General features: G+C 39.6%; 1 long non-coding RNA gene across 1 annotated transcript in view; it reads left to right on the forward strand.

Moving 5' to 3' along the window:
* LOC130855131 (uncharacterized) overlaps positions 1–24658 on the forward strand; it is a 96346-nt gene extending 71688 nt beyond the window's left edge. The window contains exon 3 of the long non-coding RNA XR_009054230.1: positions 24373–24658. This is a non-coding gene — a long non-coding RNA (uncharacterized LOC130855131). The remainder of the gene's footprint in view (positions 1–24372) is intronic.
* The last annotated feature ends 411 nt before the right edge of the window (positions 24659–25069 follow it).

Consider the following 25069-nt stretch of genomic DNA (forward strand, 5'->3'; position numbering starts at 1 on the left):
ATAGTATCATCAACAGCCAATCAGAACTTTTGAGCAACATGGGCTAGACAGTTGCCAGACTGAACTGATATAATTCTAGCCCAAAACAAAGAAATAAAATGTTATAGTTAACGTGTGTAAATAAATGTATGGTGCACATACAATTGTCTTTAGAAGTTTAAAAATATTTAAAATAGCCCCAGGAGGTCTTGCTAACTTCACAGATCCCTAAGCATCCAAGTATTACAGATGTAGATGTACAATAGGCCATTTTACAAATGTTATTATTGCACTCCTCTGACATATGTTACTTTTGTATTCAAAGTTCTATTATGTAAAGATGACTTCATGTTAGATAAATCTCAAGATCAGAAAAAGTGATAACATATTACAAAAAGTATGAAAAAGTAGGAAAATTGTGAAGCATGACAAATCCTTTGGTCTTTAAGCAGAAATTTTTATTCCCAGTTAATTGAATGTAAAAAGTTTAAAACAACCACATTTATGCATTGTATTTTACAGATGACAAAGCACTTCTGTATTAAACATCTCACTTAATTCTCCCCGTAGTCAGGTGATGTTGTTATCAGTACACCATGTGGCACTGGCCACATAATATGACTTTTAGAACCTTTTGGTTACAAATATTAGAAACCCAACATAAACTACCTTATGCAAGAAAGAATTTGTTGGAAGATTATTGGAGGGCTTTTTTTCCCCAAAGATTTCTCGGAAATGAATAATCAAAACACAGGAAGAGCAGAGATGCAGCTGGGTTATAAACACTTGGAACCAGGGACTAGAAGGTTGTCAAGATTTTTCTCAATCTCACATGCCTCTCTGGATATTGGCTTTACTCTCTCTCATTTGAGACTGCCTTTCTCTGCTTGGTGGAAGACTTGCTTAGTAGGAGCACCTGAGTTTTATATCTAAGTATGGAGCCATGGAGAGAGATTAGTTCAACTTGTACCTCATTCCAAGGCCACAAGCCACAAAAAGGACTGTAGCTCAGCTTAAGTCCAGTGCTTACCTGTAAAGGAATGAACAGTAGCCAGGGAGCTGGGGCTTGATGTACACATACAGTGACTCCTGTGGCAAAAAATATGGGCGAGGAGGAGTTGTGTCTTAGAAAAGAAGTGCTAGGCAGTTAACTCTGTAGGTGTGTACTCCATATCATGCACTATTGGCCTGTTAGCAAAACCCCTAAGTCCACATTAGTTGAATTTATGCTCAACTATGTCAGGGGAAAGATCATATAATAATAGAAACTGCACAGGTTATTACCTTCAAGGTGGCCAAATCTTCCCCATTTCACACCAAAAGAAATTAAACCATGTTCTGTTCAGGCCTGGGGTAAACATGGTAGAGGTTTGTTCTGAGCTCCCATTTTAAGGGTAAAACGGGTTAGGAAAGAACAATGAGAAAACAACTCATGACCTGAGGAAAAGAGGGCATCTCTGTGCCTGAACTATTACCTTATATGACAGTTGACAATGAGATAAGGATGAGGGTTTTGGCTGGACTTTAAACTGCAATTACCTAACCTGCTACCTTCTCAGGCAGGTCTGTCTGTCCCCAGATACCTCAGCCCCTCTTTCAGGAGGGAGGAGGAGCAAAAAATTGTGTGGGAAGAAAAGCAACAATTTTCGGAATTAAAAAGAGGAATCGTTTGGGCAGGAATTGTTTGGTTCTCAGGCAGGTGTAAGATATATACAACTATAACCGAGTATGCAATTGTAGAACCAGAATGTTGTTTAGGAACTTAGCAACTTGTTTGAATTATCTGTAATCATTTTCTTTTATTTCTCTTGGTATTGTTCTTGAAAGTGACTGAAAATTTCAGAGGTGCTAAGGGGAACTTCCAGCCTACCCACCCCTTCCCTAAATCCTCTGCCTTTCTGTGCCCATATTTTCTGAGAGGAGCCTAATATCCTTGGAGCTGGTTTTGGTGATGCCTGTAGAATAAAAAGGCCGAGGGCCAAGAGAAGCTCCCTCTTTTGTGGTTGGTAGTGGTGGTGGGAGGAGGAGGCTATGTTGGAAGTCGTGAATTTTATGTGTCAACTTGGCTAGGCTGTGGTGCTCAGATCGTTGGTCAAATATTATTCTGGATGTTTTTATGAAAGTTTTTTTTGAGTGAGATTAACATTTAAATTGGTGGACTTAGAGTAAAGCAGATTGCCCTCTGTCATGTGGGTGGACCTCGTCCAAACAGCTGAAGGCTTAAGTAGAGCAAAGACTGACGTCCCTGAGCAAGAAGGAATTCTACCAGCAGACTGCTTTGTACTCTTTCCTGGGTCTTTGGCCTGCCCTATAGATTTTGGATTTACCTGGCCGCTCCAATTGTATGAACACACACACACACACACGCACACACACACACACGTCCTGTTGGATCTGTTTCTGTGGATACCCTGACTAATATAGAAGTTTTGCCTATAACCAAACTTTACACAGAGGTGGCCCGGTCAGCGCTTTTCTGAAATCATGGAGGCTAATTTTGAACACTGTGGATAGACCTAGAGAATATGATGCTTTGGGAAATAAGTCAGACAGAGAAAGACACAAACTCTCTGTTATCACGTACATGTGGAACCTAAAAAATAAAACGAATGTATACAACAAAACAGACTCAGATCGAGGGGACAAACTAGTGGTTTGGGAAGAAGGAAGGGAAGAGGGGCAAGATAGGAGTAGGGGATTAAGAGACACAAACTACTACGTATAAAATACATAGGCAACAAGGATATATTGTACAGCACAGGGAAATATAGCCATTATTCTGTAGTAACTTTAAATGGAGTATATTCTGTAAACATGTTGAATCACTATGTTGTAAACCCAAAACTAATATATTGTAAATCAACTTCAAAAAAAAAAAAAAATCATGGAGGCTGCACATAGCCCTATTCTTGAAAAATGTAACGAGAGAGAAGAAATTAATTACCCAGGTATCCGTGACTGTTTATCAGTTATTGAGGGCCTCTTTCTGCTAGGTCTTAAAATCCAGCAAGGTAGAATTTAGCAGTATAGGGATGAGAGGGAAGGGGGGGAGGTTCCAGGTTAATAGAACAACGTGTATGGGGGGCACGTAGGGCTGTGAGGAGGAGGGAGTGGACCAGTTTGCTAGGTACCCAGGAAATAGGAAGGGATTATAGAAATATTATATTGGAAAAGATTTGTACGGCCTTGATTGCCAGGTGGGAGAGCCTTTTTCTGTACAGGCAAATAGAAGCCAATGAGGATATTTGAATAAGGGAGTGAAATGCTTGGAGGGGAGGAAACCGACAATGTGACATTGTGTGACTTGGAAGGAAACGATTGGGATAAGAAATCCATTTGGAAAGTTATTGTAATTATCTCTGTATTAATTCCTTTGTTCTTTTATTCACCAAACACTTACGGAGCCCCTGTTAGTGCCAGACATTGTGCAGCGTACGGGGAAGTAAAGTGGTGACTGTGCCCCTGAAGGCTCCACCCTTCTGAAGGGACATACATGCGGTGGAAGAAATGTAAGCAGTGCTTGTGGAAGTATTTCCCAGCCTCTAGTGCTTAGGCCTGAGGCCTGACCCGCATCAGGTTTTGACACAGAACTGAGAGTTCAGAGTTTTTTAGGGTGCCTCGAAAAGTAGCACAAAGTACTTTTGTACCTTGTTTATACATCATCTCTTAATAAGAGAAGACAAAGGTCTAAGTTGAAGGGGAGAAAATAATCCCAGTAATACTGGACCTGATACATATACGGTGTACTATATCTGGTATATTTGGCGCTCCTGACTCAGATGATGGGCTCCATGAACATAAGAGATTGGACTTGGACCTGCAGCCAGAACACAGGCTTTTCTTATCTTTCATTTCCACACAGCGTGTGTTTATTCTTCTCGCACAAAAGTCCAGCCTAAGGTGCGCTGGCTATTTTATTAAGGAATGATTCCCCTTGCACAGCTGTGTGTCCTGTGAACACCCTCCTCTGAAGGAGCGGGCATGCGGAGCAGGGCTCGTGCTCTGGGAAGTGGCCTGCAGACAGTTTCTGTGGCCCAGTGATAAAAGCAGAGTCACACCCTGTGGTGCCAGGGTTCAGGGAAGGGCTGGGAGGGGTTTTCATTTTGGTCATTCATTCACCAGGAAAGACTCAGCACAATCTCACAAACCTGGTTTCTGAGAAGTCAGGCAACCTGACTGCACTTTACAGCTTGGTCAGTGGTGTAGTCTGGAGGCTCATAAAAATTAATCTAGACACATGCTGCAAAGGGGACACCAGGAAATGGAAAAATGAGCAGAGGCCTTCTTTCTATTTGAGTCCAGGATAGGCTGCACTGCCTGTGGGGCCACAAAGCACCAAGGAGGAAGGAGGCTTCTGCTGCTGGTTTGCCTTGTTATAACTGGCACGCCTGCCCCTCCTGGGAAGGGCCCATCCTGCTGCCATAGACACAGACACCTGAACAGATGTCGTGCGCGTGGCCACAACTGCCTTTTGAGACATTTCTGGAGTGTCCCCCAATTTGGTTCTTCCTCCCGTTCCTCCTTTCAATGTAATAATGAATTGTTTTGAAAGTATTAATAGCTATCATTTACTGAGGACCTCATATGTGCCAATTTATTTACACATGTTGTCTGATTCCTTCCATCACACATCATGTTCAGTATTATTATCCCTTAAGAATCAGATAGACGATCTTGTCAAGGTCATACAACTAGAATGTGAGGGAATCTGTATATTGATACAAACCTAGGTCTCCATACTGCCACTACCCACACTTTTATGAATTCTGTCTTATTTAGGACAATATCTGGGTCATTTTAACTTATTTGCTGTGGAGGTAAAATGCAAGTACTGCAGTCATTTATGTTCAGTGGAAAGAGGTAAGAGGTCTAATTTTCTTCCTTCTGAAGATTCTCTAGCTCTCTCCATTGAGAGAGAGTGCAGGGGAAGACACACGGAGGAATTTGAGTCATCCTTTTAAAATACTGTGTCAGATTTTTGATAGCAAGACGGTAGCTATGGAGCAACTTGATATTTTTAGAAATTGAAAATTTGTATGAGAAACAAGTGAAGAATAATTGGATATATTCCTATTACTGTTAAGATCTTTGCATATTAGCTTCTAGTATTTTTTTTAAGAGAAAAAATGCTTTAGTGTTTTAAAAATAATTCAAACTATTTAGGAAAGTAAAAATGAACAGTAAGAGTGAATCAACTGGGATGCCACCACCCAGAAATTGCCACAGTGAGTGCTGGATGGACTTAGATTCCTCTAGGCACACAGTCAAGTAGATATACCTTATAAAATGGCATTGTGATATAAGTGCTGTTTCTCAATTTAAAAAACCTCTGAATTTCATACCAGAAAAATCAAACACAACTGAAGGATTTGTTAAACTTCAAGTAAATGTTTTTCTTCTTCTCCATTAGGGATCTTTTCTAAACATCCTTCTAATGTTATAAAAGAGGTCATGAAGAACATTTAAATGTGTTTTCCCCCAATTTTAGTTGGTATAAAATGAGACCATTAACGTCATCACTCTTCCACCCTCCCCTTTGCCCACCTCTCAAATGCTATTGTATTATTACTTTCAGATTCTCCAGATTGATGATGTTTACGTTCTGTCATTATAATTTCACTGTTTTAGTGTAACTTCTTCATTTAAATGGAAGCGTTGTTGTTCCCCACCAGTCTTCTTACAGTAATTTCTTTGATCTTTGATTCATCTCTGATTTGTTGGGATTTCACTGTCAGATAATTTTTTCAAAAGGGGTACACGGGCACCATATTCCTGGTTCTTTCATGTTTGAGAATATCTGTTGTTTTTATACGAGGAAGATATGACTGAATAATACTTTGGTCAGTTTCTTTTCACTAGAATTTTGTGGTGATTTCTCTAGTCCTAGATGTTGTATGTTATTGGAAGACATGAGATGAAGCCAGTATGATTTGTTTCTTCTTTGTAGGTGTATGAGAGGTCTCCAGAGAAGCAGAACCGAAGAGAGACAGAGAGAGAGATCCTATATATATTTATAGAGATTTATTATAAGGAATTGACCCAGGTGATTATGGAGTCTGAGAAGTCCCAAGCAGGAGACCCAGGAGAGCTGATGTATGGTTCCATCCTGTGTCCAAAGGCCTGGGAAGGAGGAGAGCTGATGGTGTAAGGTCAAGTCTGAAAGCCGGCAGGCTCAAGACCCAAGAAGAGCCAAAGGTTCAGTCCCAGTCCAGATGCTGGGAAAGATGACTATTATAGCTCAAGCAGTCAGGCAGAAGTTCCCTCTTACGCAGCCTTTTTGTTCTCTTCTGGTCTTCAGTTGATTGGATGAGAGGCGCCCACGTTGCGGGGGGCAATCTGCTTTAGTCAGGCTCCCGGTTCAAATGCTGATCGCCTCCAGAGACTCTCTCACCGGCCTACCCAGAGTAACGTTCAGCCAGATGTCTGGGCCGCGATGGCGCAGTCAAGTTGACACACGAAATTAACCATCACAGTAGTAATATGCTTTCCGGGACAGCTAAAGAATTCTTTCTTTGTTCTTGTTGTTCAGTAGCTAACCCCGGTAGTGTCTGTATTGGGCCTTCTATATCAAGTCTTCTTGGAACTGATTTGCATATCCAGTTTTTCCCTTCATTTGGGGTTAGGGTATGGAGGATTTTTTTTGCTACTATATCTTTCACCACAGCTTCTGTTTATGTATAGTTTCTGTAGCACAGAAACACTGATTACCATTATTTGGGATTGTAATCTCTTATTTTCTATATATTTACTAGTGCTGTTCTAATTGACTTTTTATTTTGTCTTTTAAAATTTCGTATTCAGCGGTGTCTGTCCTTCCGTGTCATCTCTGGTTTATCAGTTAGTTCTATGATAATATCATTTCAGTTAAATCTTCCTTTTACTCTTGTGCTGTTATTTTGTCTTTCAGCTCCTACTTTACTGAATGCCTGTTCTCCTTAAGTCATGCTATGGTGTGAAGCAAATGTTAATGATTTCCTTCTAGAACTTTTCTGTCCTTTCTTCCTCCCTTCCTTCCTCTTTCCCTGTATTATGTTTTCAGGGTTTCCATTACATTTATTTTCAGTCTGTTCTTACCCAGGTCAGTTCTGTCCAGGCTTGTCTCTGTTACAGCATGGGAGACTTCTTGGCTCAACTCCCATGTGACTTCCTCTCTGAGCAAGGGTTCTAAGCTGAGTACTTTTTCTACTGTTTATTTTATGAAGCTAATATGACTTTGAGGGTCTGATCTTAGGGTCCATAGCTGAGTTAAACCAGCTCTCTTTTGTATCTCTTAGAAACTTCTCTTTCTCTCCCTGGCCATTAATTTTTGATATATGGCATCAGGTTACACCCCTTTCTTAGGCATAGGTTGCCTTTGGTGAACCTATGCCTAAGAATGTTTTTGAATCCGTATTTTGCTGAAATTTAATGTGTTGGGCGAGGGAAATTCTTCCTTTTGTTTCCTTACATATCTTTTTAAAAGCCTTAACCCTGTAGTTGGAATAACATGAGAGGGAACTAAATGAAAAAAATTGACTTGCATTTAAGTCAGAGCAACTTTTTTTTTTTAACTTAAATTGAGGGAGCACCGTCTCATAACACAGGAGACTATATTTTACAGGAGAAAGACAACCAAACTGGGCATCAGGTAGCTTTAAATTCTAGCCCTCAGCTCTAGCATATGCAGTGGAAACTGGGGAAACTCCTTGATTTCTTTGACCCTATAAAATGGGATGATAGTATCACCATGCCTACTTCATAGAATTGCTGTGAGGCTCAAAAGAGACAATTAAGGGATTTCTCTGGTGGTCCAGTGGTCAAGAATCTGCACTCCCAGTGCAGGGGGCCCGTGTTCAATCCCTAGTCAGGGAACTGGATCCCGCATGCCGCAACTAAAAGATCCTGCACACGGCTATGAAGATCCTGCACGTGGCAATGAAGATCCCGCGTGCTGCAGCTAAGACCCGGTGCAGCCAAATAAATAAAATATTAAAAGAGAGAGAGAGAGAGACAAATAAAAGGGCTTTGTAAATAGCAAAGTGACCCTTAAATATAAGAATTTGTCATTTTATTATCATTATCGAATCTTTATTTGTAGAGATTATCATGAAGATGGTTAGATAAGAGTTCTTAGGAAGGGGGGGGGTGGGGTGGAGTGGGAGGGGCTGACCATCCGATTAAGCTTGGGAGTTCTCCCAGGCATTCACATTTCTCCTGATAGGGAGAGGGAATGTGCCTAGTCTGAAGGATGTTTTCAAGCTTATTCCATCTCTCATCTCCATTGAGAAGTAATAGTTTTAGACATTCATCCACCTGAAGACAGTTAACTAAGTTTCTCTTATAGCTCTGTTTTTATAAATATTGATAGAATGTCCAAGGGATCCTTGCATTAAAGAATTAATAGTATTAATCCTACTTTAATAAATTGTTATGGTCCCTTTTGGATTTCCAGATTTGCACTGTTGTTTTTAATTTTAAGATTCTTTTAAAAACATAGGCATGAAAAATATGTTCTCTACTGACTCAAAGGAGAACTGTGAAAGCTTTGATCACAAGTCAGACTGAGTAACACACCTTGTTTATAATAACACTAAACCTGAATCATGCAAATCAAATGATTTATTTGCTTATGAGTTTAATTTTGAAAACTAAAATTTTATTTATTCAGTTTCAACATTACTGATTTTTAAAAGTTTTCCCTTTTAAAAATGCATATTTAAGAAAAGCTTGATACACAGGACTAGGTTTCATATCCTCACACATGCTGGAAGGTAAAATAAGCTCATTGACATCATTGGTTTTGCATTCTACTTTATTCATGCTTTCAAAATAATCTTGGTTTGGTTAGAAGCAATATTGGATTGAAGCGTTTTAAAATAAACCACTTAATATACATGTTCACAATTTTTAATTTCAGTTTACACAGTTGATAATATTACTTTTACACTCATTTAGCCTACTCTAATGAAAAAACCTATAAAATAGTTTTTTGCTATGTGACTTTGGAACTCAGTGGCAGCCACAAATGGAGTAGGAAGACACCAAGTAGGGGTCCGAACATTTGTAAGTTCTGGCTTGAGATGAGATGTTGAAGCTGGTCAGAACCTACGACTTCTTGTGCTTGAAAAATGGCAGCTTCATTGTATACATGTTTGGCTCTGCTGCCATCCTAAGTCACACCTGTGTTAATGAAATGGTCCTCTCAACTCAACACTTAAATGTTTAGCATAGAAGTAGTATTCCTACTGCTATAGTTCAGAGAACCATACACTGAAATTTATAGCCAAGTTCTGCAGTATATCGCAGCTGCGTTTGTTTTTAGGACTCATGTTATATTGAAATAAATATATCACGTTATTTAAAAGTATCCCTTATATGTCTGTTTTCTTTACTACTTATCAGCATAATCATTTCAAATCTGAAACAGATGGAAGTTGGAGCACTTGATTTCAATTTACAGTGATGAAGGCCATTATTACACAATTTATTATACCAACTTTCCACCATTAAAATGAAAAGAAAAAGGGGAGAAAGAGACCTTTTCATAAGAATAAGATATTTCTTCAGCCTTCAGCTGATTTGGCAGGATATGCAGGGTGTGGTGTTTTTAATTCGCTGAAACTAGTAAGTTGTTTTTATTTCAGATTCAGCATATCTGAAGTTCATTCCCTGGTTGTCTTCATGTATCAGGAACCCCCAAATGGCCAATAGAGATTGAGGAAAACAAATACTAATGAATATTAGTGGAAATATCAGCTCAAATACCTAATATTTACTTTTATCTTGGGTGAAAAAATAGATTTGTGGTTAGGTTTGTCAAGATATGCTCATTATGCTTTTTTGACTTTCTTCACTCTGGTTTTCTGATGTAGCAATTGATAGTGTTCGTATCTTCCCATATTTTCGTAGCTTCCCATATTTTTCTATTCTCAGCAGCATGGTGGAGTTAATCATGAGTAAAAAAATCTAGGGTTCAGTCACAGGTCAGTAACTTGTGTGCGTCACTTAGTCTGTTTGTCCTTGGTTCTGTATGTGGGGAGGAGGAGCTCTGGGGTGGGAGTGGGTCACACAGAGATGCTGTGAACCACTCTTGCCGCAGGACCCACTCAAGAGGATGGGCAGGGAGGAGTCGAGGCTCTCCCACCCCCACATTACCAGAGCACTGTTACTTTTATGTTATTATATTCAGCTTAACTGTAAGGTTTTGTATATAAAAGAGGTTTTGCTGAGAAAAAAAATTAACAAAACTTCAAACACATTGTTATCTGTTTTTGGTTTGCTTTTTTACTACCGTTTTTTGAATTAATTGAGTATTTTTATGACAATTTCATCTCCTTTATTACCTTACTATCTGTATCTCTATGTTATGTTATTTAAGTGGTTTCTTTATGATTTATAGTATACATCTTTAAATTACCACCATCTACCTTCAGGTGATATGGTTCTACTTCACATATAGTATACCAACATTGCTACACTATACTTTTATTTCTTCCTTCCCAGGCTTTTTAAAATGTCATATATTTAAAGTCTCCACATATTGTACACCCACAATACATGGTGATCATTTTTGCTTTAAACAGGCAAGTTTCTTTTAATGATACTTTAAAAAAATAACAAATTTTTTCCTATTTACCAATGTATTTTCCATTTCTGATGCTCTTCATACCTTTGTGTAGACATAGGTTTCCATATAATATCATTTTTCCTTCTCGTTAAAATTCCTTTTTTAACATTTATTGCAGTGCATGTAGCTGATGATAAAGCTGTTTTAAGATATTTTCACTGGTAAAGTGTTCTAGGTTGACAGTTTTTTCTTTCAGTGTTTTAAAGATGATACCCCAGTATCTTTTAGATTGTGTTGTTTGCCGTGAGAAATATTTCATATATCTATGTGTCTATGTATATATGTGTATATTTGAAAATGTATATTTGTTCTTCTGCATGTAATGTATCTTTTGTCTCTGACTGTTTTTATGATTTTCTAATAATCACTGGTTTTAAGTAATTTGATTATGATGTGCTTTGGTGTAGTTTTATTCGTGTGTCTTGTACTTGAGTTTTTTCTTTTTTTTCAGTTTCTGAAAATGTGAGTTAATAGTTCTCATCAAATTTGGAAAAATTTTAGCCATTATTACTTCAATTTTTTTGCCCTTCCCCCTTTCCTTTGGGAATTAGTATATTAGTCCTGTTAAAGTTGTCCCACAGCTCACTGAAGCTCTTTTTATTTTATTTTTCAGACTTTTTAATCTAGCTGTTTCATTTTGGAGAGCTTCTATTGATATATATTCAAATACATTAATATTTTCTTCTGCAACATCTAATCTGCCATCAATTCCATCTAGTACATTTTTCATCTCAGATATTGTGATTTTCATCTCTAGAAACTTAGAGTCCTTATATATTCTGTCTCCAGTTAACATGGTTAATCATTCCTCTAGTTTCTTGAACACATATAATACAGCTATAATAACTGTTTTAATATCCTTATCCACTATATATGTCATTGTGTATGAATTTCTGGTTAATTTTGATTGATTTTTCTGGTCTTCATGGGTCATGTTTTCTGCTTCTTTTCTTGCTCTATAACTTTTGGTTTAATGCCAGACGTGTGATTTTTACTTTTTTGGATATTTTAATAGTCCTGTAAATATTCTTGAGCTTTATGCTGGGTTGTACCTAAATTCCCGTGAAGCAGTAGTTACTTTTGTGGCTGGCTTTAAACCTTTGTTAAACAGGACCAGACAGTGTTTAATCTGGGACTAGTTTTTCCCCGTTATTGGGGCAAAGCCCCCTTTTGAGTATTTTCACTGATGCCCACGTGCATTATGAGGCTCTCTAATTTGGCTAATGGGAACAGGCAGTTTTTTCAGTCTACCTGAGAATAGGGTATTATTCCCTTTAATATTTGCAGTTTCATTTTGCGTTTTTAGCTTGGCCTCACCTGCACGCAGTGATCAGCACTCAGCTGAAGACCAAGGGTTACACTCTGCAGAGGTCCAGCTCTTTTCCCTCTGGTAATCTGCCCTGTGAATTCGAGATACTTTGGCTTCCTCACACTCACAATTCTGCCTGCTCAGCTCAGGGAGACCGTCAGGCTCCACTTGGATTCCCTTCTCTGTGCCAAGCTTGAAAATTTTTTCTAGGCACAAAGCTAAGGCAATCATAGTGCCAATCTTATTTGTCTCCCATCTTTCAAGGCTCACTGTCCTTTGTCGCCTGATGACCAAAGTTTTGTGAACCATTGTTTCATATAAAGAAATATGTATTTGTTTCAGGGTCGATTCAGTGACAGTCATCCCCAGGAATGGGGGTGGGGGGGGGGAGTGATTCCAAGCCGCGTCCCCGCTTCCTGAGGATACCAAAATCTGTGCATTCTCAACTCTCCTATATAAAATGGTACATCCTCCTGTATACTTTAAATCATCTCTAGATTACTTAGAATACCTAATACAGTGTAAATGCTATGTAAGTAGTTACCCATATGCGCTAAGTTCAAGTTTTGATTTTGGAATTCTCTGGAATTTTTTCCTGAATATTTTCAACCTGCAGTTAGTTGAGTCTTTGGATGTGGAACTCACAGATACAGGGCACCAACTGTACTGCTATTTTGTGTTGGCCAGAAACAGAAGTCTGCTCAGAGTCCTTTAAAATATTATTCTTGAAAGGAAAATGTGACCTTAATAGGACAAAGCTGTTGGTAATATAATAGAATATGTACTTTGAGGAGTGTTTCCTAGGCTCTCTGGGACTTGGTATCTAATGAAGCATGGGCAGTAAGAGAAAAAATTTCCAGCCCTCACAGTAACATGACTGTGGATGGCAGGGGCATTTTCTGAGTTTAGGAGCCCTGAAGGAAGAAGTGGGTCAGGTGTAGGGTCGGGACGTCCTCCGGATGGAGGTGCCCAAGAAGCTGGTAAGAATATGGATCTGAAGCTCAGGAAAGACAGCATGGCTAGAACTACAGATGCTGGAGAAATCCTCAGAAAGGCTAGTGCGCAAAAGAAAAGAACTGTTTCAAAGTTTGTGAATAGAAATTAAATGTGAACAACTTGGTAAAACCATTCCACTCTAAAGGAATTTATTTATATCAACACTGGGTTCTGTTCACTGGTGTGTGTGTGTGCGCGCGCACCCATTTCCTTTTTCCCTATTAGATTGGCAGGAAACAAAACTTCAACCCTAAGAATAACGTTTTGTAACATCCTATCATATATGTAGACTAAAATCTCCAACTCTACTTTAGAATTTGTAACGATAAGTAAAAAGAGTAGGCTAAATAATCTGCTTTTCTCCCGGGTTCTAAAATTGCATGTTTATAGGCCAATATAACATATCAAAAATTTTATAAGAATACTGAAAAAAAATTGACAGTTTGTTAGGTGCTTTGATATATCATGTTAGCTCTTGAATTCATTGGAATTAAATGAATAAACGATACTATTATTAGTATAAGTCTCATGGTATTTCAAAACTTGGCTCAAGTTGAAACTTTCAGTATTATAAATTTTTACTTTCAGTATTATGTATTTCTCCAGTCAGTGGTTTGGAACCTGTGTCAAAAGGATGAGAAAATATAGGGTAAAACCTATTCATCTAAAATAGCAGTTCTACAATTTATGTAGAAATTGGATATATTTAATTTAGATTATATGAGAACTTGGATCAGTGTATTTCTATTATTAGAAGAAAAGTTCAGGACATGGCATCATTCAGCTGTCAGACCACACCAGTCAAGGATCTTCTCATGTCAAGTCTACACCGGTCATTTGAAAAATCAGCATTTTAAAGACAGTTTAGTATTTTCAGAGATGCGAAAAACAATATAGGAGGAAGGTCAGTAGTCAATGCTACCTAATATTCTTGCATTTTATTTAGCATGCAGTCCAGCTGACCTTCATAAGGCTCTGCTCCCTCTGAAGTCACAATAGTCTTGGTGCTAATTAGGCAAGTTTTGTTATTTGAATGATAGTAGCCTGTATATTGTTCCTTCAGCTCAGTGATATCTCCAGAGCTTATTTTTAAAGGTTAATCATAAAACTTTAACTTTTCTTAGGGAATGCCCTTTTTAAAGCAAGTTTACATCTAACACGCAGATTTAATAATTAGGCTGAAAATAAACCAAATCCACTCGTAGAGAGATCAGCCTGATTTACAAATGGGACTGAAGTATCAGGCTCAATGACAGAATTTTGGAGAACATGCAATTTAGGGTGATGTTTGATTTCCTTTTAGTTTAGTTCTTTTGTGTCTTTTCAGTACTTTAGAACTGTCAGTACGTGGTACATACAGCAATTAGATATTTAGCAACACAATTCATAATAAAGCTTAATTATATTTCCTATAATTCATTTATTATTTGATTAAGAAAATCATGGGTTTGTCTCTCATACTTTTGCAGCAAAGTAGTATCTCATGAAGTACTACATTGTGTGTGTGTGTGTGTGTGTGTGTGTGTGAGAGAGATAGAGAGAGAGAAACTGAAGCCTGTTACTGAAATTTTAAAAATTTAATTCACTTTGGATACAAATCATTCTAAAACGTACTAGTTTCTTGTCCTTTGTAACATCATGATGAAAATGAAGAAGGATAAATTCCTGAATCTCCTGCCATATAAAAACTGATTCAATTTTTGCATTTTCACAAACTTTGTGCCATCTGCATGCAGAGTCGTACAGTAGGAATTATTTAAAATACATTTGATATAAGCTAATAATCTCAGGGTGGTTCAAGATGTTTAATATGAATACCATTTTTCAATAGGGCCCCTGATTTTTATTTCAATAACATTATTACACAGGGAACACTGCAAACACTGGATTTTAATTCCAACAAGGCATTTGACAAGTCTCTTAAGATATCCTTCTGGGCAAAATGGAGGAATGTTAGTAAGACCAGAGTTAATTTAGGTGTATTTATAACTGAAGAAATGACCACAGGAGTTTCAAAAAAATTGAAATAACATTGTGTGCTCTTCCCTTATTAAAAAAGCAATATGTGTTATCTGTAGACATTTTGGAAAATACAGCCAAACACAAGGAAGAAAATGAAAACCACAAACAACACGAAATCCAGACCCACATTTAGCCACTCTCCACATTTTGGTATATATGTTAATATAAAATGAAATCATACCTTAATCTTCTGGGAAAGGTTTTTTCTACTTCATACATCATGAGCATGTTTCCATGCCACTCATCTCTCTCAACATCATTTTAAACAAATGCATGGTATTTTATCAAGTGGAGATACCTGAATACATTTACTAAATCCCCTGTTGTTGTTTCCAGTATTTTTGCTGTTAAAGTCAGGACAACATGTTGAACTTTTCAAAGGCCTTTTTAGCATCAAGTTGATTAAATGATTTTTCTCCATTAACTTTTTGTCATGGTGAAGTATTTTAAATTTCAAATCATTTTTGCATTTCTGGAAACTCCCTTATTTGGTCATGGTGTTAATTTTTATTTCATTTTAGTTATGAAAATTTTCAAACCAACTTCAAAGTGTAGAGAACAGTGTAATGAGTCCTCATATAATCAATACCCAAATTCCATAATTATCAACATTCTTTTTTTTAAAGCAAGCATTCTTTTTTTTTAATAAATTTATTTATTTATTGGATTTATTTTTTTATTGGCTTTGTTGGGTCTTCGTTGCTGCACACGGGCTTTCTCTAGTTGCTGCGAGTGGGAGCTGCTCTTCATTGTGGTGCGTGGGCTCCTCATTGCTGTGGCTTCTCTTGTTGCAGAGCATGGGCTTTAGGCACGTGGGCTTCAGTAGTTGCGGCATGTGGGCTCAATAGTTGTGGCTCACAGGCTCTAGAGCACAGGCTCAATAGTTGTGGTGCATGGGCTTAGTTGCTCTGCGGCATGTGGTATCTTCCTGGGGCAGGGCTCAAACCCATGTCCCCTGCATTGGCAGGTGGATTCTTAACCACTGCGCCACCTAGGAAGTCCCCAACGTTCTTTTTTTTTTAAATAAATTTATTTATTTATTTTATTGGCTGTGTTGGGTCTTATTTGCTGTGCACGGGCTTTCTTTAGTTGTGGTGAGTGGGGGCTACTCTTTGTTGTGGTGCGCGGGCTCCTCATTGCGGTGGCTTCTCTTGTTGTGGAGCATGGGTTCTAGGCATGTGGGCTTCAGTAGTTGCAGCACATGGGCTCATTAGTTGTGGCTCACGGGCTCTAAAGTGCGGTCTCAATAGTTGTGGCGCACGGGCTTAGTTGCTCCGCGACATGTGGGATCTTCCTGGAACAGGGATTGAGCCCGTGTTCCCTGCATTGGCAGGTGGATTCTTAACCACTGCGCCACCTAGGAAGCCCTCCCCAACATTCTTGATTCAACTCTTCTTTCCTTCCCTTTTTGGTGGGATGTTTTTAAAGCAAACTCTAGCACAATCTATCATTTTATCCATAAATTGTATAATGTGGCTTGTACTTAAAAATGCAAGTACAATGCCATTATGTTATCTAACACAAGAACCAATTAATACTATTTTATTAGAGACATCTAATAACCTGTCCAAGTTCATTTTTCTCCAGTTGCCACAAATATTGGGCTTTTTAAAAATTTCATTTTAAAAATTTCTATTGAGATAAAATTCACATAAGATTTATCATTTAAAAATAATACAATTCAGTGGGGGCTTTTTGTATGTTCATACTATTGTGCTACCATCACCTAGTCTAGAACATTTCTATCACAATATTGGGCTTTTTGAATTGTTGGTTTAAGAAGTCTCTTCATCAACAAGAGCTCTCCCTTTTTATTTTTTTTCTTGCTTTGTTGAAGAAATGAGGTCGTTTATTGAATCTCCTGCATTCAAGATTCAATTGACTGCATCCTGTGATCGTAAACAGTCTCTTTTCCCCTGCATTTCCTACGACTGGTAGTTAGACCTACAGGCTTGATTAGACTAAAGTTCCAATTTTAAGCAAGGATATGTCAGAGGCGATGCTGTACCCTTGATTTTGCACCACATTAGGAGGCACGTTTAATTCAGTTGCCCTATTTTTAGTGATTGATCAGTGGTTTCGTGTGTTGCAGTCTGATCCCTCCATCATAAAAGTCCCCATCATTTGTGGATCCTTTCAATCCAGTGCTAGATTTGATTGACCACTATTTTATTTAGGCTTTTTTATCTACAGTTCATAAGTGAGCTAGTTCTCTTGATTTCTTTCTGTGCATTATCTTTGACAGGTACAGGCAACAGGATTAAAGAGTAGGGAATCCAAAGAGGTTGGTGCTTTGATGTCAGGCAACCTGGTTTCCATCTCAGAAGGCTGTAATCACCTGTCTGAGATAGGTACAGAACTCGAATGCCTGAGGGAGAAACTGGCAAGGATATGATCAGAACCAAATTGGAAGCCTGTCCCGAGAAAAGGGAACATAATTTAGAGTGATCTCCAATGTTCAGGCAGCACTTCAGTCTCCTGCTAGTCACTGGGGTCTTGATTTCCAGGTCTAGTTAGTGTTGAGAGACGGAGGGGAACCATGCAGGAGAGCCATCTCCAGCCTGGCTAGAATAGCCCTCCTCATATCCAGGAATATAATAGGGCATTTCATGCTTTCTAAACAACAAACAGTCAATCATTTTGAAAGTGTGTTGTTTCAGGACTTCAGCTAGTAACCATTTGTTTCTCATTGTTTTTTGCCTAAAGTTTTTTTTTTTTTTTTCCTTTGCTGGTAATACTTTAAGAAATATTTCTCATTGCCAGAAGGCTGACTTCTTGATAGGAAAGACATTATATTTTGCCTACACATGTGTGTGTGTGTATAATCATGTGGTTGGGGTGATCTTAGCAGTTGACATCCTAAGGCTCAAAGGGAGGGAGGGGAGACAGAGGTAAGGTCCTTGGGGCTACAGGACACATCAAGTCAGCAGGAAGCCTTTTCCTCTGTGTTCTCCTTCCTTCATCGTGTTCTTGACCTGGGGTCTCTGGCTTCTTTATCATTCCTTATCTTATTGCTAAAAATCCTGAAACTTTAGGTAATGTGCTTTAACAATGTTCTGAACCAATCTCTGCCAACAATTTCATTCTGGATATCCAGCAGGTTCATTACTGAGTTTAACTTAAGACCTAGTTTCTAAGCATGGCTCCTTTGTTCAATTATTATTTGATCACCCTTCATTGAACCCTCTTGTGCCAGGCACTGGCTAATCTGGGCATACACCAAGATGAATAGATGTGTTTCCTGCCTTCCAGCAAAGAGACAGATCTAAGCAAATAATTACAACAGATGTGAACGTGGAAGTATGGAGAAGGAAACACTAATTCTTTCTGGAGGAGGTAATATTTCTCTTGGGTTCCAGTGATTTTTCTTGTTCTCCCAAACCTCAAATCTCTGCTCTCAGTGGGGCAACTTAATCTGTTCCTCTGGTTTGGAACAAGAAGAAGATCTAGGTAAACTACCTCTAGAAAGACTAGCCACCTAGAAAAAACAGTATCCTTTCTCAATATTCCTGTGCTCTTTCCTTCTGCAAAAAAAGATCTTCCCTCTTCTACGTCATCTGTAGGGCAATGACCAAAACAGCTGTTCTTACAAGAAGCAACAGTTCACATTCAAAATGGTGCCATTGTCCCTTTTTTGCACATCAAAATATTTTAAAATGGTTGGATTTTTTTTCCTCTCTCCACTCTTTTTCCTGTAGCCTGACAATTATTAAAGCAGTGTCACTAGTAATGTGACTGAAGTTAGTGACAGGTCAGAGCCTGCTTTGAAATAAGAGCCTGTTGGAAATATGCTAAGAGGAGGCCCATGATGGCAGTGTGAATGATCAGGTTATCTTGATCTTGCCCATCTTATTATCTTGCTTGTTACCCATCTACAGAAACAAGGATGACGTTAAACCCAAGTCCTGGTCTCCCAGTGCAGTGAAAAGTTGCCATCTCCACCTCTGTGGGATGATCTTAATAAGTAATAATAAAAAAAGCATATGTCTAAAAAGTTTTACATTGCTTGTTTATCCACAATAGGAATTCCAATATCCATGGTAGTGGCAGCCCTCACTTTATTCTAGAGGCTCCCTTTCACCTGTCCTTACAATGGAGCCTCCAAATAGAAACTATGTTATGTCCTTATGTACAGGGTGCTGGTTGGGGATGGGTCACAGATATAAAATGGAAAGTGAAGGGGGAACACGTTATTGTTCTGCTCACTGTTCTATTGTGAAAATACCTCAGTTGTACAGAGCTTTTAGGAAGCCTGTAAGTGTTTTACATTTCCAAGGAAGAGTGTTTTTTCTCAGGAGCCAGTCCTTTAAAAAATTTCTTCCAAGAAGCATCAGTACACGTCTGCCCAAATCACCATTCTCATCATGACATTTGAGAGAACTAGGAAGTTCACACTTCCGTCTAAAGATTGACCCACATGACCCCTCCACTGAAAGACAGGAAGTGGCTCACTGTGTTTTTATAGCACATGATCTGAGAAGTGGAAAGCATTCTGTGTAATGGGCACATGCTGAGACTGCAATTTTTTAAAAAACTCATTGTTTTGACTTCCTGACACATCTAAATAGTGCTTTTAGTCTCTGTTCTCAGTATTCTAGGAGGGGATATGCATCCTGTTTCTGTGTTTAGGGGAAGAAGACTAGAAGCTGGGTAGAATGACACTTGGTAGACTGACGTATAGTTCTGTGACCCCAAGGGAAATTGAGGTTTCACACTATCCAGGGATAGAAAGAAGTCAAATTCTGGAGGAAGTTTAATTCTTTAAAACTCAGAATAATAAAAGATGTTTATGCATATTAAATATTTTCATTTTGACTTGTGTTTAAAAATTTTTTACTATCGACTTTTGTATGCTGGTATCTGTCAGGGTCCAGTTAGGAAAGCAGAAACCACAGTAGGTATTTTAAACAGAGGGCATTCAATACAAGGGATTCATAGCCTTAAAGAAAGGAAAAGGATGGTAAGCTAACCCAGAGATCAGTAAATCAGAAGTAGCTACTACCCCTAGGGCTGGGAGAACAAAAAAGGCAAAGGTGGAGACATCAGAAATGGGGAGCAGAGGTGAGGAGCCGCTGGCTCACACTGAAGTGTGTGGGAGAGGCCATGGCTTAGCCGTGCTGAGTTGGCTGAGAGGGTGGCATGCAGCTGTGCTCAAACCTCTGAGGGGGTGCCTCATGGCTAGTGCTGGGGCTACTGGGACTTCTGAGAGGGCAGCATGGCTGTGTCCAGACCCTGAGGGGGTTCTGCATGGCTGTCCTGGGGTGCAAAAAGATACTAGAGTCTGTTGCCTATTTGTGCTGGAGAGATACTGACAGCTGCTCAAATCAGGAAAAATCTCTTCTCCTCCCTTTCAGTCTCCTCCCCATAGTGCCTCTCACTGGCATATCTAACTGCAACATGATGGCAAAAGAGGCTTAGAAATGTGGTCTTCATATCCCCAGCCCCAGAGTCACAGAGCACGATGTAGAAAGGTGAGAGACAATATATGAATAAAGGATCATAGATCCCCTGCCCTTTGGCTACCAATTCTCTACACATTCTCTTCTGCCCATTTAAAACTTCTATATGACAATAACAACAATGTCTTCTGCCTAGTAAGTTATAACTTCCCTTTGTAAAAATATACATTCACTTTCTTGCCCCCAGAATGGAGACACAAACATCTAATGCTCTTCATATCCATCTTCAAGTGATGTTAACTGTCTTTTTTTCACTGAAGACTATTATAAATTGTCACCAACAATTATGTAAAATAATATATAAAATAATAGGGAGTTAGGAGAAAGAAAACAAATGGAAACAAGTGAGGAAGAAGCAATTTGCATCTGCTACTTTATTTCTGGAACTGTCACAAAGCCACAGATGATATTTATAAATTCCTTTTTCTACCACCCATTCTATATTCCCTTTGCCTTCAGCCAGCTGGTCTGTTCTTTACCTGGTAAGGTGACCCATACCTTGATTCTTGAAGGGTCTAAATTATTTTTCAATCCTGTCTCTTTTTGCACATAATGAATGACTAAGAGCTGCCTTAGAGAGTCCTCTTAGTTCCAGAGCTAGCTTCCCCTGCCAGCGTTGGGTGGCAACCAGTACAGGTCAACAGAATCAATCACACCAACCAAATACAGTAACTCCTTCCTTTGTTTCAGTGTTGTGAGGAACCCAGGTTGCCAGATGGCAATTTCACTTCCAATTCAATAGAAAAATTGTCATTCTTCCTGTAGGAACTAAGCTCTCTAACAAGTGCCCATTACACAAAGTTGTGAGAATAGGAAGCAAAAATTCAGTAAGCGGATTAGTAAGGGTAACAGAGGAACTACTGTCATTTTCATCTCTTTATTCCAGATCCGTGGATTCTGGCTATGCAAAAGAAAAAAGCACCATATATTGGTCATTGGTTTAAATCACACACTGCTTCTTGTAGGATCGTGTGCACCTCACAAGATGCTCTCTCGGCTAGAACCATAACTGAATCTTTAGGAGGCCATGCCAGCATTCTCTCAGGCCAGCTGCTTCAAGGGATGCGTGGCAAGACCAGTGAGTTCCATGGGCATTGAACCCACTGCTGTACTTTTTAAGCTGTGAAATGAGTTTCTTAATCCGAAGCAATTTGTATGGCATGCCACGAAGGTGAATAAAGCAATCCGTAAGTCCACGGATCCTATGTTCACAGAAGTATTGCAAGCGCAGAAGACAAATCAGAGTCCAGAATAAGTGCCTGTGCCAGTGAAGACAATTACAGCCCCTCCGTCATGGAAGGGGTCCCGTGTAGCTGGTGGCTGCATCGGCCCCCTTCCCCACCCAATGGTGCTGTAACAGGAGCCAGGATTGGCTTCTGCTGTTGTCAGCTTGAGCGTTTGGTAGTGCTCCTCAGATCAGTGATGCCCAGATCACGATTGGTGATAGGACCTCTGTGCTGTTGGGCCCACATGCAACTTCCATTCCTGATGCTATGTCTTGTGTAGACGAACCTATTGTCCAAGTACCTGGGTGTTTGGAGAAAGAAACTGACAGACATCCATCGAATAGGCTTTCTTTTCTACCTGATTATTGAGAGCTTCGTCTATAGCATATGCCTTTGTGAGCATTCATATAACACTTAACATTCACGTAAATATCCTCACGCTCTGTGCCAATTTAAGAGGTCCATCTACTGCCATGTAGACAATCTTTCCATCCTTTCTTTCTAAATCCATGATGATGCAGCCAAGCTATTAGTCATTATCCATGAAGCAGTATAGGTCTGTCTATTTCTTGGGCTATATCTCAGTCCAGTCAAAGTGGACATTGCGATATATTCCTTAAAGATTTTCCCATGGAGAGGATTTCCCTCCTCCAGTGTTTTTGTTTGTTTTGTTTTGTTTTTTTAAGCACACTCCCGATTGTGCCCACAGTGCTCTATGCCTAGTTCGCCAGTATATTGAGAAAAAGCATCCGTAAACCAGACCCTTCCTCAGCCATTTGTTCACAGGCAGAGATCCATGAAAACCTTGCACTGGATGAAGGAAGGATGGCTGTGCAGCAGAAGAACGCCTGAGCCATCCGCACTGGGGACTTTATTGTTCCTTTGGGACCTGTTTGAGCGTGATTTTACACATACCATTTCCACTGGGTGATGAAGTGTTGCTGTGCATGCTTCATTTTGTGACCTAATGAATCAGATAACACCCAGTCGATTGTGGGCAGCTCATGTCACAGGGCCAGGGATTCACTCTCTATACGGTCCAATAGCAAGGCAGGAGAAGTTTCTCCAGAGAACAGTTATCTGGAAGTGAGGACTTCAGACCCTCAGGTTGTGCACCATGGTTATCCTTTGGGGGTTTGTCATGGGCTCCATGTAGGATTCCTTTTTACCATGGAAACATCAAGTACTTCTGGATCTGCTGGGTCCTAAGGCCCATGTGGCAGTATAACTTGTGTGGGATTAGTCTACAGTCCACATCCCCGACTAGTTGCAAAACCTTGTTTTACTTGGTCACCACTCAGATCTGACTGCATTATGGTTTATACACCGAATTGGTCAGAGCAGTATACTCACGTGTGCCACGTTGCCTCCAGAATACAGGGGGCCATCCCATGGCCATAATTATTCTTGGTTATAGTTGGTGCAAAGTGCAACAATTTTTCTTTCACTTTGGAGGGAATATCCTAGTATGATCCAGAATATTGGACCCCTAGAAACCTCATCTAGGTGGCTGACTCCTGGCTTTCAAGGGTTGTTACTTCTTCCCTTTCATAAGTGTGTGTGTCTTATGCATCTAATGTAGTACATGCTACTATTGGTCATCAGTTTCAAATATTGCGATGTCCTCTATGCAGTGAACCAGTTTGATCTCTTGTGGGATCAAGGTCCCTATAGACGAGATTAGGCCCAGAGACTTGACATAGCCCTAAGACAAGATGGGGAAGGTGTTCACTGGTAGCACTTTCATTTTTAAATTGACATAAAGTAAAAAGCATTTGTTAGGTTAACAGCTGCCCAAATATAGGGCCATCATTATAGAAGTTTGGATTTGAGTATGAGAGATAATGGAAAAATAATTGGAATACAGTTCTTCACAATTCGTAGAATGTGGGCGTATGTGGTATGCAATGTAGTAGTTGGGGGCAGGCATGGAAGAAACTTTAAAAAATATATCCACAAAATGATTACTGGCTTCACTTAGAAAGGACAGCACTGGGCTTCCTAGGTGGCACAGTGGTTTAGAATCCGCCTGCCAATGCAGGGGACACGGGTTCCATCCCTGCTCCAGGAGGATCCCACATGCCGCAGAGCAGCTAGGCCCGTGCGCCACAACTACTGAGCCTGCGTTTTAGAGCCCATGAGCCACAACTATTGAGCCCACGTGCCACAACTATTGAGCCCACGTGCTGCAACTACTGAGGCCCAAGCGCCTAGAGCCCATGCTCCGCAATGAGAAGCCACGGCAATGAGGAGCCCGCACACTACAACGAAGAGTAGCCCCCACTCACCACAACTAAAAAGAAAGCCCGCGCACAGCAAAAAAGAGCCAACACAGCCAATAAAATAAATAAATTAAAAAAATAATAAAATAAAAAAATAAAAAGGACAACACTATATAACTTGTGCCATTGATCGTTATAAAACACTGTCGCATCTTTTGAGGATGACATAGAAGATATATGAAATAATGGAAAACAGACTCTAAATAATGCAAAGTCATTGCTGTTTACTTTAATCCTCATAATATACTTGTACATAAAATAGGCTAAAGTGTATTCCCGTTGTGTAGATAAGGAGGGTGAGGCTTTCTGTTTTTAGGTAGCTTATCTGAGTCCTCACAGCTGATCAGTAATAGAATTTCAAATCAAAACCAGCTATATGGCTTGATATGTTGATATAGGTGATATTGTTAGGATATGTGCATATGTTTGCATAATTGAAATGTCAATTTACTTGCTCTTGTTTTATTTTCTCTTTTCCTTTCCTTCTCTCTAGGAGAGGGAGGACAGAAGCAGAGAGAAGGAGAAACTCTTTAAGACTGGGAAAGAATGGTGGTCTTTCATTTGTTCTTCACGTAGCAGAGGCCCATGCTCGGCTCCCTTGAAGCACCCTGGGGAAGAACTTGGAGAGGAATGACTGTGTGGTGCCCCTGGAGAGACTGGACTTGAGACTCTGGGCCTTTCAGCCCTGGCAAAGAGTTCTGTGCAGGCCTGGCAGGAGTCAGCAGAGCTGTCTGAACGTAAGCGAGTATGAGAGCTCAGACAATGAGCACATAGATGGTGACTGGTGTGGACTGAAGACAAGAGGGCTTCATCCAAATGACGTGACCTAGGTAAGTTCCCAGGGGCTTTCTTACAACACTGAGGGGCCCAGTGAGGTGAGAACTTATCTTCAGATCTGTTTTGATTTTGGAACAAAATGAAGTATTGTGACATTTCACATAAACCCTTGTGTAGGGACTAAAAGTCATACCTCCTACTTGTATATTTGTTTTGGAAGCACAGAAGGCAAAAGCAGGGCAGCAGTAAGGATGGAACTGTGATTCTGGGTATTAGAGAGCTTGAAAATTTGCTTCATATCACCAAGGGCTTAAAGGGAGAAGAATGGCCTTACATGCAATTTAATGTCACTCTCAACCCAACGTGTTTCCAGTTTATTGTTGGTGTGTGCCAGCGGCTGATTCACTTAGCTG

Source organism: Hippopotamus amphibius, chromosome 6, assembly GCF_030028045.1.
Source record: "Hippopotamus amphibius kiboko isolate mHipAmp2 chromosome 6, mHipAmp2.hap2, whole genome shotgun sequence".
NCBI lineage: Eukaryota > Metazoa > Chordata > Mammalia > Artiodactyla > Hippopotamidae > Hippopotamus > Hippopotamus amphibius.